At 36.6% G+C, this 20,775-nt stretch overlaps 1 protein-coding gene across 6 annotated transcripts in view; it reads right to left on the reverse strand.

The window, feature by feature from the left end:
• The window catches only part of ZNF644 (zinc finger protein 644), a 74,708-nt gene that overhangs the window by 22,242 nt on the left and 31,691 nt on the right, over window positions 1-20,775 (reverse strand). For all 6 annotated transcript variants that reach the window (XM_066325190.1, XM_066325188.1, XM_066325189.1 and 3 more), the window contains exon 2: window positions 9,756-9,811. The gene's annotated coding sequence lies outside the window, so the exon portion shown is untranslated. The remainder of the gene's footprint in view (window positions 1-9,755; window positions 9,812-20,775) is intronic.

Raw genomic sequence — 20,775 nt, forward strand, 5'->3', positions numbered from 1 at the left:
TAGAATGACTGCAGTGCACTCAACAGTGTTATTCTTGGTTTATATGCTATGCTATTTACTACAGAGGCATTATTTCATATTGAAAGGCAGAAAGAAAATGATTATTTATCCAACTAAGCCACATTCCACTCTATTAATTGACTTAAAATCTACCTGATTTTAAATACTGTTTTTATTCATAAAGTATCAGTTTTAAAAATCATAATGTGTTCTGCAGATATGACTGCCTGTGGCCAGATAGTCTAAGCATTAAAAAATTGTAAGGTCAGATCTATCTTCAAGCTGACAGATCATAATTTAAATGCCCTAAGCTACTCTTATTGTCATAAAAAATCTTGAACATCAGTATTTTTGCAAACTATCAGCACTTGCTATAACACCCTTACTACACTACATCTTGAGGTTACTACAGAAGAAATGAGGTGATAATTGCATATTAACATAATTATTTGGTAATCCCTCCAAGCAAGCTTCCTAGGTCACTCAGTAATTCAGATTAGATGCAACCTTCCTGTCATCAGATCTATGCTGTCCACTTTCTGTTCATTAATAATTCTTTTTGATAGGAACATACTTAAATCCATTGTTCTATGTACATTATTAATTGTATTTATTACCAGTAGGTTTATGACCTTTCCAAGTTCTTATTTCATAACAATAACCTTTACTATGCAGTAGGGCTACACACCAAATTAAGAGCACTGTCTTCATGCAATGCGAGTTCAGTAAAGCTTACACCTCAGTGCCAAGCATACCATGCTGCTGCCTACTAGAAGTTGTGGGCAAGAGATCTGTCAGCCTCTGCCGCAAGTCGTGTCATTTTATGGGTATTTACAATAAATTTGAAAGCACACTGGAGCTAAAAACCTAAAACACAAGAATTTGGCTGAGTTTGTGAAAAGCATGAAGTGCCTTTATGTGTTCTCATATCAGTTTCTCACTAAAGTCATAAATATGAGTCAATGAGCTTAGAGCACAGAGTGACGATTAAGCAGCATAAAAACTTAGAAGCCATCTCCTAAATGGTTTGAATTTCATCGGCCTAGTTAAAGAAACTGAAGACATACACTGTCTTTCAACAGTGCTGTAACAAAGGCAAAAACGTACCTATCCTGTACTAATTAACTCCTCATAAGGCAAGTTCTTTAAGCAGATATGTGAATAACCAGGATTCAAGGGATACTTCAAATATTCAAGCAATAGGAAAGGTGCTTCAGGTTTGCACTGCTCCCATTTAGATTTTTCTTCAAGACTTCATTATGCAAATACAGAAAACTAACGAAAGCTGCCATTTTTTCACAAGTGTTCATATAATAATATATTCTCTAGTGACATATTGTATTAAAGGTGATGGAACCAAAGCCACAGATTTTTAGGCAACAAACAGAAGACAAGAGTTTAAGTACATCATGGTACAGGACTAAAAAGATATCTCCTTCCATTCTGCCTCATCACAGTCTATGTTTTAAAACCTTAATCATGGCAAACATCAAGCACAGAACTTCTACCAAGAGAGAAAGGTCTAAGAACCTCTGGAAAATGAAGGTTTACACCAAGTAACAGAGGAACTGGTAGTGTATCAGCACAAACCAGCCACATCTTGAGAAAAAAACCAAACCTTAGAATACAGCTGCACAATATTTTTGCCTCTTCCAAACAGTAACGCACAGAGTTTATGCCTCAGGAGCTTTGAGTGTTATCTACCAATGTTAATGCCCCAAATCAATAAAATCACAATATTTGATCATTAGAAGAATACCTATTACTTGTTTTCCAGTTTATTTGTTTTTAAAAAGGTATCCCAATCCACCCTTATTTCGGATGGAAATAAAACCACAAAGCCTGACAACTAGAGGACAAGTCAGTGACTCGCCATCCCCCAGCCTCTATTTGTATTTGCAAATTAAGTTGTTGAAAATACATTTCCTTCTGCACAGCAGAAACACTATTTGTAGACAGCTTACTTAGCTTTGAAATCTACAAATGAACACTTTTGCATTTTTTCAAACTTCAGTAGTGAAGAGACAGTTTGTTTAATATGCATAATACCATGAGTACTGCCCTCCCACCTACTTTACACAGTCCACAGTTACTAATCTAACTACAACATGAAGAGTTCCATTCAAAACTAGTTAGCTTCAATACAATTCGAATTCACAGCTGTTCACATAACAACACTAACACTGGAAAACTCTCACAGCTAGCTAGACTGCTATATTAAAAATTTTAAAGCAGTATGAAATATTACCAATATAACATTTGTACTATACCTAAGTAAATACAAAGTTACTGCCACCCACAGAGTAACCTTTTTTTATACTGTTAGAAAGTTCACTGAGTTGTCAAATATCTGTGGAAAAAGGCGACCATAAAGAAATTCTCAGTTATAGAGGAGCTATGACAAAAACAGCTTGTCTTTTCAGTAAGATTATAATTGGGAAGATCAAACCCGATGCATACTTCTTCAGAAAGTTATTTTCCTTAAACTTAGTTCCTAATGCAACAATGTCTTCAAAAGTTCTCTGTCAGGAAAAGTAAGGAAACCAAAAATTCCTTAAAAATGTCAAAATTTCAGAGACTCGATTTCTTGTCTAAAACATCTAAGAATGATACATTAACCTCTCATGTGAAAGGAAAGTAAACAAAACTTAAGAACAACCATTATACAATTAGAAATCACAAAAGAGAATTCCATTACTGCCACCAACCATTCTTAATCTTACTCTTCTAGTATTGATTTGCTTGGGGAAATAAACCAGTTTGTCACAATGGGGGGCATCGTGCTAAAATTCAATACTGAAATCAATAATAATAAATGACAGTACAATTTAAGTGTCACAAGAACCACACGTATCACTACAAGAAATACTCCTCTGGTTTTAACTGCTCATGCAGCAGTTTACGACAGTTTCATTGGCAGGTGCTTTTCAAAATGAACCAGGTATTTCTAAAAGATGACTAGCCAGAACACAAAACCAAGATGTCGAATCTGGTAACTTAAGAATGGCCACACACTGGCAACTCCACAGACTTCGTAACTCCTGCCCAGAATTCCACAGCCCTGTTTACAGAGGATAGTCAGGTACTTGTCTTCGTGTTCCTGCAGCTCTCTAGTACAGATTTTAAGTAGTGCAATGCAGTTTGAATTGTGATGCAATGCAGTTTGAATTAGCTCTACTAGAGATAAGATACTGAATTGTCCTAAATGGAGACACACATGGTAATGACCAGCAGCATTCCAATAAAGACACAGAAGTATTAAAAACAGAATTAATGCTCTATGAAAATACACACTATTTCTCTTCTAAACCGTTCCCTTACTTTTACATGCATAAATTCTCTTCCTTGATGTCATCACATGCCCACACTCTTTTTCATTAGAAGAACTAAATGTCTGAGAAAACACTATTAATCTCTTTCAGTACCATTCACTGTGTTTTTCAGTGAAACATTGCTAAGCCTCAAGTATGGCAAAAAAATTGCTTTTATTTAGATACAACACAATAAAAAATTTTATTAACCAGCAGCATTATTAAAACCAGAAAGCTTTTCTTCATTACAGTCTAAAAATAAAAGCCCTGCTCCTATCCTTGATGTGAGGCATCTTTATCACAGTGCCAAAAAATTAAGGGCTGTGATCTGTGGCAGGAAATGTGCATGGCCAGGAACTAAATCTGTACCCTGGGGCTGGTACCAGTCCCACGGTGCTCAACATCTTCACTGACCACCGGGATGATGGGGCAGAAGGTACCCTTGGCAAGGCAGATGATCTCTCAAGACTGATACACCAGCAGGTTGTGATGCCACTGAGAGGACTTCAACAGAATGGATAATGGGATTGGACAAGATGGCTACAGGTGCCTCTCAAATTAAACTGTTCTGTGATTCTCTCCTAGTACACTTTGCTACACAGTATCCCAATTCTTGCTTACTTTAGGCCTCTTTAGAGTGCTCCACAATAGCTCAGACTATCCACAGTTTTTCAATCTCAAAACAACAATATGGGCATGAAAGTATTTTTGAAAAGGCTTCCAACTATCAACTTTGAATTTATCATTCTGACAGAGAAAGAAAATTACACAAAGATCATTACGCAAATGGTAGAAGCATAGTCTCTCGATCCCAAGTTCTGCAGCATATATTGACAGGAAAACTATAATTTGATGCTCCTCTCCCTTCTACCTCTCTTCCAGGGAACCTGTTTTCCAGAGTTCCCTCACTAAATAAAGTAACACTGTCACTGGGTAGTATTATCACATTCAAATTTATAATCATGCAATTCCCAAGCTCCACCTCATTTTCTAGTTGTATTGCTACAATTTTAGGTTTTACACAGGATGAATCCCTCTTCTTCAGCACCATATACTTAAATATCTTCCTGATGTGTCATGCCTCAGAGAAGCTTCTCAGTGTTGGCTCTTCAGGCAATACAGTAAAAGTATTTCCTCCTTACAGAACCCACCGCCACCAGCAATATTCATCTCCAGCCACACTAAGTGAGACATTTCACAAAGAGACTATGTTTAGGAAAGTATCTGTACTCTTCCAGACTTTAAGATCACCACTACAATCCTTACACGGGACAATATACTGAAATTAAAGATCCTGCTGACCATCGCAGAAGATTTTGGCTTGCAGAGAGGAGGAAGTATTTTCAACATGGCATCATACACTGCCAAATTACTGAGCTATTCATTGGAATTACACTTTTCTTTGCAGCAAAGCCCATTTAAATAATTGCTGCCTTTTTCCACTCTCCCAAGTTCCCTCTTTCACGAAACCATTTCGTTATCCAGTTTAAAAGGCTGGGACCCAAACACCACTGAATTGACACAGTCAGAGGTGACAACTATGGGTAAGGGCACAAACTTGTACTAGCTTTGTTGACAGAAAAACCCACTGGGGAATCTTTTCCTAAGATCTATCTGAATAAATAAAAAAGTAAAAATGTAGAGAACATTTCACAAGGCAAAAAAGCAGCTTTGGCAGTCCTCTACTAAACTGCAGAATGCAGCACTATAAAGAATTCTACCATGAAGCAAATTTTATGTTCTAAAATTACTTGAACTAAGCTACTCAAGTGAAGCAAAATGCTAGAAGTAAATGCTAAAATAATTCAACTGGGGAACATTAAATACATCTTCTGAGAATACTGTTAACACAAGCAATACTCTTAAATTGTGTATTAGACAGGATAGCTAGATTTTCCATAGAGACATATATATGCAAATCCTTCCAGTGTGTTAAATAAAAAGTATTTTGATTTCTAAAACACAAAACTAACTTTCAGAAATTTAAAAACTAATCTACTCCTCCTCAACCTACAGTTTTACAGGATCTGTCACCTCATCTGCTCAGAGACAAGTCCTTTTGAAGCCAGGTACTGCCACCAAGTGGCGGTGAAATTTGGATTTGCAAATCCGATTATCCCCCATGTGGAGCATCCAGAACTGAAAAACGTTCCTGCAGCTGCCAAATATGAGCAATGCTCTGCTAACACAAGACATTTAAAAAGTAATCAAAGCAGAACCCAGATATCCAAATCTAAAATGGATCTTCAGTGTAAAACAAAGGTTTTTCCAACAATTTTGTCCCTTTGTTCAGACACCGCTTGTAAGCATTTGGGTAAAGAAACCTTTTTTTTCCAATACATATCCCTAAAACAATTAATAGTTAGATGTTTTATGTAACTTTATGCAAATCTCTAATGATTACAGCTATATCACAAGAGAGTTGTTATTTTCAGGACTTCAGGAAAAAGCGAATTCTGTAACTGACACAAAAGACCTCTTAAGGTATAAATAACCAGCTTGTAACCTGGATAAGCTACCCACTCAATCTACATTCATTAGTATGTAAAGACCACAATCAGACTGAGAAAAATTTTTAGAAATCAGATATATTTGTTTTTACAGGAGTATTTCACAAGTTAAACAATATTGCTGGTTACCTGCATGAACTAGTTATGAAGTGTCAATCCAACAGATGAAAACTTGAATGACAACATGATACTGCTGCATCATGGATTTACAGAACGACTTTCTTAAAAATGATAATAAGAACACTTTAACCCAATTAATGCAACACATCTTGCAACTTCAGAAAAATTCTGAGCTTATTTACTGCTACATTGAACAAAAGTTGTCATTCTTTTTATATAGCATGACCTGAAACACATATAGCTGTTTCTCATGATTTTTGCTTTTTTGGCTGATAACCACTTGCTGTACAAATGTTAATGTAGTCATAAATTTTAAGACTGTGTCTCCTGCTAATGTGAACAGTATTTTTAACTTCTAAAGCATGATATCTTTCCCAATTATAAAAGCACTAGCTGAAACAAACACTCTGCTTTTACTAATTCAATTCAGAATCTTAGAGTAATGAAATACATATATTCACTCATCCTTATCAAAACTGGCTCTTATACTATGTTCTTTCAGTTATCAAGGATTAAAAAGCTAGTAAGAGTCTAAATAGCAGTACCAGGTTGGCAAAAAAGCCATCTTGTACCTTTTCAAATTAAGAACAAAAAATTCTTTGACTTGGAGACAGTAATTGTGCTTGCTGCTGAAAAGACAAAATCAGAGCTTTTAAAGGACTCAAGCCTATGTAACACAGTACACGACCAGAAAAACAGAAGTGAGAAGAAAAGCTCAGGTGAGTCCACTAATACTTGGGGTTTGTTTCTTTATTTTTTTAATTTAAAACAAAAAAGTCACCATGAGAAGTGACTAATGGCAGAAAACTCCATGTTACCAGGATAATATGAACAAGATAAAAACTATATGAGATCTTCCCTGAGCCAAAGAAACAAAAATCCCACATACTCAGAATTATCCTGTGCAGAATTCTATATAACCTATCCTTCTTCAGTATTCATGGTACTATTATTTATTAATTACATCCTTCTACTTTTAGGTAAAGCAAAACTAAATAGATTCAAGGCAATTTCTGGAAGCAAGTTTGGTTTGTCTGGTATCTAAAATGCTTAAAACATGACCTCACTTCACTCCCCACACTTAAGTAGAGGGAAAGTCAGCACAAGCATGTAACTCCTGAAACTTATCCTGCTATACAGGAGCGTGGTCTGTCGCACTTCTAACACATTGAGACCAACCTTGTTTTTTCCTAACTTTCCCCTGTATTTAAAACAGAACAGATTCTCCTGTGGAGTTCAGAAATGCAGCCTGTAAATCAGAAATTTTAAGAACAAATACTATGTTACCCCAGTAAAGTGCATTCACTGTTTGTTAACAGTACCCTATACCTGTGTGTTTTTAACTAGTAACAGACTTCTTTGTTTACAAAAGTCAGAATATGATGTCCTTTATATCTGCCTTAGGAACGTGAATGATTTGAAATTCTAAGAACAAAACTCTAAACTCTTTACAAAAATAAAATTAAATTAAAAAATCCCTACATGGAAAGCACACTAGCAGAGTCACAGAGTCATCAGGAAATGCATTATGATCAAACATACACAAAAAATGCTTGAGCAAATAACTAAATCGCATTTTCAGGTATTGCTTTAAAAGACATAAGCTTACACAAAAAGGCAAATCTGCACTGAGCTGTGGGAGTGAAAATTGTTGTTTAGAAGTCTCTGAGACGCTGCAGCCACTGCACTCATGAGAGAGTCTGAAGACAGAGGCAATTGGGAAATGCAGGCCGTTCTGGAAAATGAACCCTTCTAGTCACCCCTGCTGCCCCTCTGTGAGCCTTCTTCAGGTCTGCTATGTTGTTTTTCAGTCCCCCCCACCAGAAGAAGCAATACACATTGCAATGCAGCTATGGTACACCACGAATTTGTAGAACTGGATCTCGTTTTTGTTTTCTTCACTAAAAAAAGCACAATTTCACTGATTTACTGACTATTCATTTCTCATTTTTACTGAACTCAGGGAACCTCAATATGTCCTCCAAGCAATAGCAATACTGATCAAATGTCATTACACTGTTCTCATTTATTCTTTTATGCATTTTTCTGTCCACTTGCTGTGAATGCAATACTACAGGCATTCTCAGAGACCAGCTTTTTCCTACTAAACACAGATAACCAGCATTATGATGAAAGGTCTTCAGAGTTTCATTCAGAAGACTTCATGCTTAAAATATACACTCATTTATACATTAGACTTTTCCATTAATTTTCTGTATTTAAATGAGTAATTAGATAACACACAAATCACAAATAAACAGAGCATAAATGGCAAGCCTTAAGTACTTAAAGTATTAGAAGGCAAGAGGAACAGTTTGAATTTTACTGTCAATTCAACTCCCTTTTCTAGCCATAATTCTTGTTTTACCCTCATCCTTGGATGAAGTATTTCCTTTTACCAAGTTATATTCATTTGTTTTCTCAAAGCAGAACATTCCAGAAACCAGCAGAGTCAGGCTAAGGCAGTAAACATCTTCTGCACACAAGTATATGCACAACACAGCAGCAGAGCTTATTTTTAATTGTTCAGAGTTCAGAAGACAATTCATAATCAAAGTTCTGAATCAGTTACACATGACACAAAGGATCAACACTCAACAGAAGAATTATTTTAAATTCCCCACAAAGCACTCTTCTACAATCAGTATTTTAAAGTTGACAACAACAGCTCTGGAGAAGTCTTAGTGGAACAGAAGGTATGAACAAAGCAGTTCATATCTATTTTAAAATGTACATACTAAAATCTCAAGGCAATATTAAGTCTACATATTAATTGAAGCTTGGAATTGAGGAACACATTCATTTAAGCAAATGGGATCTCCCTCTCACCTTTTCAAAAGATCAAGCAAGCAGCTACATTCTAGGATGGCCCGTTAGTCAAACAGCAAGCAGGAAACTTGAGAAGACAGCTTTGGTTTGTTACAGAGGCCTCTGTAGCAGAGAATGACATGTCTCCAAAGCAGTGAATTTACTTAACTGTCGGGCCTTACCTAAAGATTCTCTTTAAAGACTCAAGTTAAAATGGATTAAAGCTCTTTGTTACATGTTTCACATAATTATATGGAGACAAGATTAGTTCAAATGATTCCTGGAGTAGCAAGTAAATGGAAGAGAAGAAGATAAGCATCTTAATTCTTTTTCTCAAAATAACAGAGGAAGGGGGTGGAAAGAGGGAGGAAAACACCAGTTACAGAAAAATTTTCCTAGATGGACACTTTGCAATTGCAAATGGACACTTAAGTTCTACCAGCAGTAAATCTCCATACACTTTGTCTTTTAAATAGCTTGCAAATGAGTTTCTAAAAACAGAAGGGGGAGGGGGGCGGCAAAAATTCCAACAGAATTTCACTGTTTCAAACTTGAAATGCTATTCTGATTGTTGGTCAAATTTCCCAAGCAGTTATTTATTAATACAGTAAATGCAAGTTTAACATGCTGCTTTTATAGTGCAAAGTACACTTTCAGTACTCTAAAACCAGGCAGATAATATGTAGAGGACAATTTTAATTTAAAGTGCTCATAATTTTGGTGCTCAACAGCTAGCAGAAGACCTTGATAGCTTTTTGACTATAATAATTTATAGAACAAAAATATAATTATCATCATAATATTAAGTGGGGGAATATCTTTTGTTCCTCTTTTGGTTTTGTAGAAGTAACACTACACCACAGTACACACACTGCATACATTACGGTAATCAAGACACAAATTTCAAGAGACTTTTCACCGATCACTTTTCTGCAGGATCAGCAGTAAATGAAAATGGCATTTTCCGGGAAAGAAAAAAACCCACCAACACAAAACTCCTACTCACCTTTGCTTGTTTGATTTACATTATGCTGTAAGATCCACTTCCACATTAAAACAAACCTGCAAAATAAAACAAGAACTTACTGTACAGCTGTCATTGTTTTCTGTTTGTGTCCTAGACTATCAGGACAAAACAGGCAAAGCAGAGAGGTAAGAAATCTACAGCCATAAAAGTATTCAATCTTTTTTGATCTCAGGGTAAAAGTATCAACATTCCAGTGGTCTTCTCTCAAACACATGCAATTTCCAAATAACATGGCTACTGGCATTTTAATAAAAAAATCTACCAAGAAGTTGCATCAAATAGACACATGCTACTAAATTAAGTGGGCAGAAAAACTGGTGAAGGACCAAAGAGCTGGTCACTGTAGCCTTGCATCAAAAACTTCAAAGAGTCGTATAGAATTAACTCCTCTTTTTGGGATTTCAAACCCTCAGATGTACAAAGCTTTACCCAATGGGAAATGGTACTTGCAGTGTCCTGCAAACATCTTTATGAAGACAACACAATCCACAGGACACCAGATCTTAGCCCAAACTATTGATACCACTGAGACTGCTTAAAGCCACCCACTTATAACGCTAAACCAGCGCTCAAATCTCCTCTCAAAGGTCTTTCTGCTGTCAAATAAGATTGCTGTCACTCCAGTACAATCAAACTCTAACACCTACTATTGATTTCAGGGGTGATGGCACTTGAAATAACTGAGCACCTGACAGTCTTTACCAGCAGATTCGAGAAATGTAGCTCTCCAAAAATTTCCTCAGGGAAAGGCAAAGATTTCAACATCATAAATGCTTTTGCTTCAATTTGCCTGTCTTAATTCTCATTATCAGGAAAGGAAGTAAGAATGAAAGTCACTTTCCCATACCAGGTAATAAAAGAGGGCATGAAAAGGACACAGAATTGAGTAAGTAATGTAGCTACAGAGCATTTACCTGGAGACCTCGATATTCCAAGAGTGAGAAGGTGGACTACAGCAGGGAAAAAGGACAGCTGTAAAATGCTCAGGCTTCTGATTAGTGATAAGCAGCTTCCTGTTCCGATATGGGCAGTGAACAGGAAGTGGAAGAAAACTGAAATGGTGCAAAGACATCACAAATGCACCCCCAGTGATACTAAACAAAAAAAGATGGACTGAAAACTCTTGCTGTAATAAAGTATCTCCTAACAGCACACCCCCTCTCTCTCTGAGGAAAAAGTTTAAGAAACACTAGAATGCAAAGATATACAAAAACTAAGTTAAGTTTGCTGTAATCCTAACAAGAGTTTTGACCCATTTGGTTTACTAGGCAGCCCTTATTTCATAACAGATCTGTGTTATAACTGACATTTCTACATCTGTCTGGGAAAAAAACACCACCACCTTCTCCTGGAATGACTGCAGCTAGGAATGTAATTCATATGGCAGCTTTTTAGGTGGTTTATTCAACGGTTTTTGTTTTGCTGTGTGTTGCTGTTTAACACAAAACCAGTTTTGCCCCTATAGCTGCTTATTATTGTGTGGAAAGAAAGAAAGGAAGAGAAGAAATAAAGACCAGGATAACTATACTATGCAAACTACTTTTGTTGATATAAACTGTGGCTAAACAGTTAGTTCCACCAGCTTGACATAGCATAGCAAAAAGGCTTGCAACTGTAGTCTTCACTTCACGGCTTAGAAAATTTGATTAGTTAGTTGAGAGTGGCAGCTACATTTATTAGGATATGACCATCCCAGCATTAAACTCAAAAGCAGAGTGTGGGATATGAAATAAATTTCATTCTAATACCTGCTGCAGCTCTGGAAAAAAACTATAATCTTACAAAAATCTAACAATTCTAAATATCAATGCAGGAAAAAAGCAGCAACAGAAAGCAGAGATTACTAAGAAAAGGCTATTACAAGAAACCCAGAAGCTCCTGCCAAAACTGTACACGCAGCATCAGGGAGAAAGTAATTTCAGAAGACAACTGAAAAGGCAAAAACTTAGCTGACAAGAGTCCTACATCAGTTGATACAGCTGAAAAGCTCTTTAAATACAAGCCTATACTGCCATTTTCCAAAAAAGTAGTCGGCAATGACCTTGTCTGTATAAAATGTAGTTTCCTGCTTTCTATTTGCAGAAGGAGCTTTGATTGTCTTTGATTTCTATTTAAAAAGTATAAAAACAACTTAATCTACATTCAGTAACCACAAATATCTAGAACGTCCAGTATAGATTAAATAATCACTTGAATTTTAACATGAGGTTTTCTAAAACCACAAAATTAATCCCTTTCAAGAATTTGTAGAATCTCTTAATCTATGCTACTCCACAACTGTAGTTCAACTAACTGAATTACATATGACACAATCCCATTCACCAAAATTAAATTTGTAAAGAAAAAAACAATAATCACTCTTGTTAAAATAGTTAATGAAGAGCAATACTTGAGAACAGGTACTATACTGTAGCCTGAATTACTCAGAAGTCAAATTAGGCTAAAGCTTAACAGTTTATAACATGAGGAGACAAAATTTGAGTCTTTTTACTGGAGATGCTCCTGACTTCAAAGAATCTGCAGTGAATGAACAAAAGCAAGCAAGGGACTGCAAGAGAGAAGACTGCTTCTTGCATTTTGAATTTCCTGCTAGATTTTGAGAGTTATCTGAAAAATAGTTCAAAGAAGTTACAGTTCTTCCTTTGTCTATTCATCACAGGAAAAGCCACACGCACAGTTCCCAAAGCTGTGGTAGGGCTTTCACGTGGAAATGTTGAAATCTCATTTTTCCACTTGCAGAAACTTTTACTTTTTGACAACACTCCATATGGGACGGTGAAGCACTTCAAGGAAACGTGTGACAGCATAGGAAATGAACACAACTGATCATACCTCAGACTGGGAAGCTGTTTCAGTCCAAACAAGATTACAAGTAGTTGAATGCAACATTAATAGGAGTATCACAGTAGGGAAAAAAGTAATCAGAGAGAGTAGCTTGAATAGGAAAAAAAGAACCTCTGTTTATACCACTAATTAGGTCAAACAAGAGATTTAATTATTATTTCAAAAATGTGCACACCACAGATTAAAAAAAAAATTGAAAAATCATCACAGTGAAAAGTATTCTAGGCAGGCAGGAGTTTGGACTAACAAAAAATATTGGTTGAAAAGGTTATTTTCCTCTCTATCAGTAAACAGATCAGATGCAAACATTCAAAGATGTACACAACAGGCACACAATAAAGATGAAAAGATGTCTACAGAGAAGCAAGAGGAAACAATGTGAGAGCTATTTACTTTGAGCATATGTTATCCAGTAAGCAAATATGTAACAATGAACACACAAATGAAAGCATCATAAAAGCACTAAACTGAAGCATCAGTTTGAAAATGGGAGTCCTGAAAACATTCAGAAGTTCAAGACCTTAAGAGAAAATACTAACGTGTTTTTGAAGCCTACTTATCAATGCAGTTACTCCCCTCAGCTAGATGGGTGCAACATTCTAAGTATCACTGACATTAAAACGTTTACAGTCCATCAATACCCTACTAAATTGAATGGCATTCTTCACAAGGAGATTTACCATAAGCAATAAGCTACAGAGAAATAATTCACCATCTTCATAATTTCTCTGCCTGTTTAAGCTACAGATCAACCTACCACTTGTATAATAAACATCCATAAATTTTCAGTCACCCTTCAGCCTATTTATTTTGACCACATGAACTAGCTCTTCATTTGCTACCCTCAGATACCTTAAATATAACTGCTTTTCTTAAACAGGAAAAGCTAAAGCATAGAATGACATCATCTCTCCATTCCTCTCCAAACTACTAATGGCACTGTACACATCCTTGGCATCATCCTTGACTCTGAACACATTCATTATGCTGTCAGCAAAATCTCATCTGTACAGGAACTGCCTCTACCCTTCCAGTTATACAATCATTCTGTGCCCAGTCTGATTCCATATATATATATATATATATATATTCCTTCACCATACATAATCATGTAAGCTTCACATAGAGCACCTCAAAATACAGTGACATATCCTATGACTATAAGCACTGCAAAAAAGCATTCCAGAGGATATTTACACAGAATCTTCCCTACCTCATAAGAAATTTCATTACGGTTCCTTAAAAACTTTTAGTCCAAGTTTGCATCTCCCATTTCTCAGCTGAAAAGTAACTGAAAATGCAAACCAGGATCACTGAAGCACTTTCTAAGGAACCAACAGCCGTAAGTAAAAAACATTCTTTTTTTTCTTAAAAACAAACAAATAAACAAGCTTTTAGTAACATCTGAGGCAGTCTCTTATATTTGAAGGTTTGTTTTTAAAATACTAAACTGCACAGTGATGTCACACATTTGTAGTGTTGTCCTCTCCTTTCTCCAGAACTACAGAATTCTAATAAAAACTTGAAGCAGGCCAAGTTAAGCATAAAAGTAAAAAAAGTTTAAGCTAAGATTGTGTCCATCAAGTTAGTGCACACCATTTTACAGTTCAAACATTTGTCTTCACATACTACTCATTTTTCTACAACTTTGAAGTCTTATCTGATGCGTATTTGGCACATACTACTGCAAACAGTTTATCAGCTCCACATCTACCAAATGAATCGAAGTGCCTTTTCAGTCAAGGAAGTCCAACAGAGAACCAAAACCTCAAGAGATGAAAAAAGTACAAAAAAAGGGGATCTTCTCTAGGTATAAAACACATCACACATATGGGACTTTGATGAAGAGCAGATAGAGTTTACTGTTGCTCAATGTCATCAATCTGCCACCTGTGGAATCCTGATAGAGACAGAAGTGCATCAATTATTCTTCACACATTCACTGAACTTAACATATCCCTTTCCTAATGTACTGCATAAAATAACTCTGAAATTACTCAATGTAACTGCAACCTATTAATCAAAAACCTTCAAGAAGTTTACTACACAATGCATACACTTACATCCTTATGAAATAAAATACAATAGTTTCCCAAGTAGATTCCACTCTATAATCTAACCCTTATTTATATATCTTGATCCTTTATTTATAAATCTTAAAACAGAATTTAGGTTGGGCATAATTATTTCAAACTCTAAAAAAATCTTTCAAAAAAGCTTTGCTGCATGCAGAAAAAAACACTCAGGGCTTTATTTCAGAAAGCCAGAATTATGTTTCCAGATGCAACATATTTTGTGAAATAGTATCTCTGTACTGTTTTTTTTCCTGCAAGTTGTTTCACAAGAACATTATGTTTATTATTAAAATTTAAAACCATTAAGCAATTCTTTTAGTGTAGAAAAGGCAGTAATGAGGTTTTAAGATATTTACTAGAAATTAGTTTCTCCACTAAATAGATTGGCATTCTAAAACAAGAATGCCTGATGATATCCATTATATCTAAATGGATTAAAATATCTGTTCCCTTTAATGACACTTTTACTTCAAGGCAGTATCTCACACAACATTTCTAACAGTAGTTAGAGCAGCACATTAATAATCACGCCATGTTCTTACTGTAGCAACAATAATTTCTGGTAGCCATTTTCTTTCCAGCTTTAACACTATTTCAAAGCCAACAGTCCTTCCTGCAAGCTCTGTATAAACCCAAAGGCAGCAAACTGCTCAGCAGTTTTCTCTGGCTACACTCTCCAGATGCCTCCCTCCAGACCATCTTCAGGCCGATGTACTTACCGGTCAGTATTCTCTAGCGCTGCACCCGACTCAATTTCAGTTTACACTAATGGAGATAAAACAGCATGGCAGTTCCCTTTTTAAAAACCCCAAACGACCTGCCCGCACATTTCGGAGACAGAACAGTTCGCTACCAAAGGATACCTGAAGGGGAGAGCCCCGCGGCAGTTGATTATTTTCACCTGCAGGCGCTAAGGACACACAGGCAGGACAGGATCACCAAGCCGCAGGCGGCGCCGCGCTCACCGCGCCGAGAGCAGCCACCCAACCTTCACTGATACAAAATCAAAGCCACTGGAGCCAAAACCAATTTCTTAATAGACTTATTCTGAATATCTCTGAATTACCTACTTTGTAAGGCAAACCAATGTACACATTCATTTCCAAGACTTCTGTGTTTCTAAAGTCTTAAAAATGACAAAACCCGAGACACTTTCTTGAATTAAGACTGCAATGCAGATTAAAAAAAAAGGCTGAGTCTAAAATCCTACAGCTCAAAATTAGTGATAAATTATTATATTCTTCTTTCCTTAAGAAAAAAAAAATCTCCCTTTCTTGGTATCATGACAGTTTGAGAGAAAGCAGTAGAGAACAGAAAGTGAATTACATAAACATTTGTAACAGCAATGGCAGGAAACAGTGAACTGGTATTAGCACATAAGTACCTCCTACAAAACAGGACCCTAAGCCCAAATTCAGTTCCTCACAAGTTTGTTCCAGTTGAAAGGGTAGCTATGCTGGGATCACGAGCTTTAATTCCTGCTGCTGTCTGTCTAGACAGCATTTCTGACATTTCCTGACCGTAGCAGGAAAGGGAATCTCCTGTTCCTAGCCTCTGAGGAAGTGCCCATAAAAATGTAAAATCTAACAAAAAATTCCTAGAGATTTCACGCACACTTTTCGTTAGTATTCGCAAAGCTTTGCTCATGAACTGCTAAGCAATATCTCATATATAAGGGCTTACACTTAAAATGAAGGTAGGCTTATGGTGAACTCTGAATCGGTGTGGCAGAGATTTTATGCTGATATGCCTAGGACAGTACCTTCCAGCAGAGGACAGAGTAGACACTCTGGAGTATCAATCCCTCTAAACACTGCTAGCTCTCAAACAGCATTCTTCCTTATCAGAGGACTAAGTTGTGACTACAACGCATGTTCCAAAATGAAGAAAATAACCATATAAAACAATCCCTAAAAAAATACAAATTCCAAACCAATCACCTGAAAGTATAAATTCCAGCAGTGCCATTCTTCCAGAAAAACTTTTTCCAAATAAAAGATACATATATTTCATGCACAGGTTTCAGCCTCTGGTTATCAGATTTGAAGTGAAGCTACAAAATGCTTCCTAATCGAGTTGATATACAAGCTATAATCTTTACAGTCTATGAAAGAGCACTCTGGAGTGCCACATATACTTAGCCAGGAACATAAGGACTTCCCTTAATTTTGCAGGAGCCTGCTTTTTGGTGACAGCGGAATGGTTTTGGTGAAGAAAAATTATTTAAGTTATAAAACGCTGTCAACACTATCACCTTAATAACCACTGAAAATGTAAAAATCCATTCCTCACTGAGCTGCTCCATGTTCACTTTTGGTTTGGTGACACTCTAAGTTTCCAGCATTGTCCATGGCCTACCTTAATAGGCAAGAACTACTTCCTACCTTAGCTAAGCTGCAGCAATGCAACATAATTAAGCCAGCTGTGTTTTATTTTACACCTTCATGCCGGATAGCTGCATTACTGTTTTCTGAAGAGGAACAATACACATCTTACAACTGAGGTTATAGTACCAGACCAGGCAAGCAAATTGGGGCAAATGTTTCCACATCCCTCTTTGAAATGTAATTTGTGACCACCAATTACTGTCATGAACACTCAACTGAACCAGTCACACACCACCAGCACCACAGCCACAGTCCAGGTCTGACACAGCATCCACATCTCGTCAGTAAGCTCCTCTTCACAGTCCCTGTGTTCAACTGGACAGGGTCCACAAGCTTTATTAATGATATAGTCATCATATATATATATATATATATAGTGTTTCCTATAGTAAAATTTCAGAGAGTCTACTAAAGTTACTGCCTTCACTACAAAATTGCTCAATGAAAAGCACTTTGCTATGAAGCTGGTGTTTCCAAGATCCACCCCAAGGACTCTACTCAAGTTATGCAGTACCTTGAAGTCTACTTTCTAAACTGTTTAATACACATCTGTGGAGTCTCCATATGAGATTGCAAGAAGATGAAGCAATTCTGTCCAGGCTTCACTTTAAGATTAAAGTTTCGTTAATTTTTCTCTTTTCAGCCTTTGAACCCTTTACATGCTTTTGGACTTGCTCGCTTCTTTTCGTTTCAGGCAAAAGCTTAAAATCTTTGATTCTTTTGCTACTTGAATTAGTTCTTCCAAATACATGAAGGCAAATGGAAAAACTTGGTATTTCCAGCATGCCACACCAGTTACTCTCACCTGTGCATATCCAGCCCATTGGCTGTCCTTAGGCATCACATCTGGTTGGAGCTGCAGAATCCATATGCACTCGATTCGTCAGTTTGCCTAACCAGAGCAGGTTTCCCAACCAAACTTTCAGAATTAGCTCAAGAAATAGAAGAGACAAGACACATACTCTAAGACTGTTTCGTATGCTTTACACTGGACTACTAGGATAGCATGAAAGAACTGGATCTGCATGGGCTAAAATTGCATAAAATCAGAGAGTATAAATACTGACACAAGTCATCCACATCATTACGGTTTCAGAATATAGACGTGTTTTTTTTAATTGAAGCAAAGAAACCTGTATGTTTCTCACCCTAAAAAAAAACATAACACCAAGGCAAAAATATTTTCTTCTAGCAAGTAAACAGCTTATGTTACTCACAGTAATAACAAAGCCTCTTAAACCAAAGTCAGCATCAAAGATAAAGGAAACTTTGCCATTGTCTTGGACATTCACAGTTGAAATAAAAACTTCCTCAATACCTTGTTCAAAGGCTTCATAAACTCACAATGACTAATATGTCCCAGAAGCTTAGTGTTATACATCAACAGAGGTCCTGTGCCGCCTTTTGGGCCCATAAATACAACTGACTCTTTGCCTACTGACTGGCCCCAGAGCTACTGTTTCCTCATTATTGGGAACTTTGTAAGCAGACAAGTTAGATTTCAAGACCTCATGTTTGTTTTCCACTGAAGCATTGAAGAAAATATAACCAACACTTAACTGTTGAGAGAATATGTATGAATGTGAAATCTGGTTTAAATGGATAAAAGGAGCAAGAGTAACTTTCCCCTAAGTTTAAAGTAAAGAAATTCCAAGAACTAATAAATCAGGAAACAAGGGAAGTTGCAGCACAGAACAGGTCAACTTCAACTTTAAGCCTTCAAAATACCTTAATCAAAGCTCTTCCTTGAACCAGAAAACTGGAATTTACAATATATAGAGGAAAACAGTGATATTTGTATCTTTGATTTTTTTAAATGAGGTATAGGCAGCCACAAACCACTCAGATTTGTACTGTCATCTTGAAAAGCCAAGAGGCTTTTGGAATGCAGGGGTTTTTTTGTTGTTTTCTGGTCAGGGGTTCTTTTGGAGAGGGTGGTGGTGGTGAAGGAGTGGGAAGTGAGGTGGGTTTTTCACACTAATAGGATTGTCCTGTGGAAAAGTACTGGTAACTCTAACAGTTTTCCATTCTTTCAAACAGCTTCCTATCTAACATCGTACAGGTTTGTTTTTTATTTCTGAATGCTAAAATCTCCTTTAAGGACAGGAAGAAATGCTAATGAATCTACAGTGACAGAAAACATGAAGAAAAAGAACAGCCTAAAGCAGGTAAAAACCAGAGCACTCCTTCCTGCTGAAAATAGTATTCTGGAAAATTACTTTAAAAAGTGGAAGAAAAGTTAAGGTAAAACTGTCTATCAGAACAAAAGTGCAATCACAGAGGTATTAGTTTGGACAAAAGCACCCTAGCTTCCTAGTATTAGTATCACTAAGTTGGAAGAAAACTTTGATCAAAGAAGATCATGGAAACCACAACATAGATGAGCACTAATTAATCCTCCCTCCTTTATACTTACACCCTTTGAAAATAGTATGCATCAGCACACTTCAGGAGCAGCTTAAAAGATGGACCTAAAGCCAAGTTACTAGAAATATATTAAATAGAACTTTGTTTAAAACAGCGCCCAGTATCCTAAAGATCAAAGTGATCACCCCTGCAGAAGTCAAACAAAACTACTTTTCTCTAAGTGGCTCCACAAGAAAAAAAAAAACCCAAACCCTAACTCATCATTAAATGACACGAAGGAAGGTCCTGCTGCTATACTGCAGTACTTCTTATGCAAAACTATCAACTCATCTCTCTAATTTCCTAATGGACACAGCTGAACTTCTGAAGAGACTACAGAAGCTGGATGCCTTCAGTTTTACTGAATGTCAGTACAAATACTGCCTTCATTCAGAACTTTTTATGATGTTCCAAAACACAATATTCCAACTTTTAACTGTTTGTCTATATACAAATGTCGATAAATATCTGCAAAGATATACAGACAAAGAAACACAACTGCTTATTTGTTCCTGACATAACTCCACACTAGACAAGTCATCATCTCTGTTCTCCTCTGGAAACACTTCACCGGACTGAAAAATGAAAGGTAAATTTCAAAGTTGTTTTTAGTGCCTAAATGACATTTCCAAAAATGAATTTTCACAGTACCTGTATGGTGTTTTTAGAAATACTGTGAGGTTTCAGGTTCTATAGGAATCTGGATGGCTTCTCCCAAACACCATTTCTGTTTTTTGCACTCTCCTTTGTGCAAAAATACGTTATGCCTTCTAGTGCTCATTACTGCTGGTAAAACATTGAAAAGCATTAGCAGTCTTACCCCTGCTAGAGAGAGATACCTGGAGAACAATTTTTTTCTGGACAAGCTGTTGCTCTTCTTCTCCAAATCTCACACATGCCAGGAAAGAAATTCGCATCCACCAGCTCTTTCAGCCACATGTACAGCAGTGAGAATCACACTGAACTTCCTCAGCAAGCCTCACCACCTCTGAAGTTTGCTAACAAGGGCATTTAGGGCACCGAACACTCGTGATGTACCCACCTTACTCCAGAACACTAACAAAAGGAAAGGACCCTAAGAATCCATGCTAAAGCAGCTCACCAGAAAGTCTACTACTTTTCAACACCTGAGTCACTACTGTCCAACACAGTCAAGGCTCTACAAGGACACAGAAAAAAACAATCACTATCCTAAACCACTTCTGTAAGAAAACAAGTTAAATAAAACAAACATTCAATAGTTTCCCCAAAGCAAAAATCTAGAAAGACCATGGACAGTATATCCTT

The sequence above is a fragment of the Sylvia atricapilla genome, chromosome 9 (genome assembly GCF_009819655.1).
Source record: "Sylvia atricapilla isolate bSylAtr1 chromosome 9, bSylAtr1.pri, whole genome shotgun sequence".
NCBI lineage: Eukaryota > Metazoa > Chordata > Aves > Passeriformes > Sylviidae > Sylvia > Sylvia atricapilla.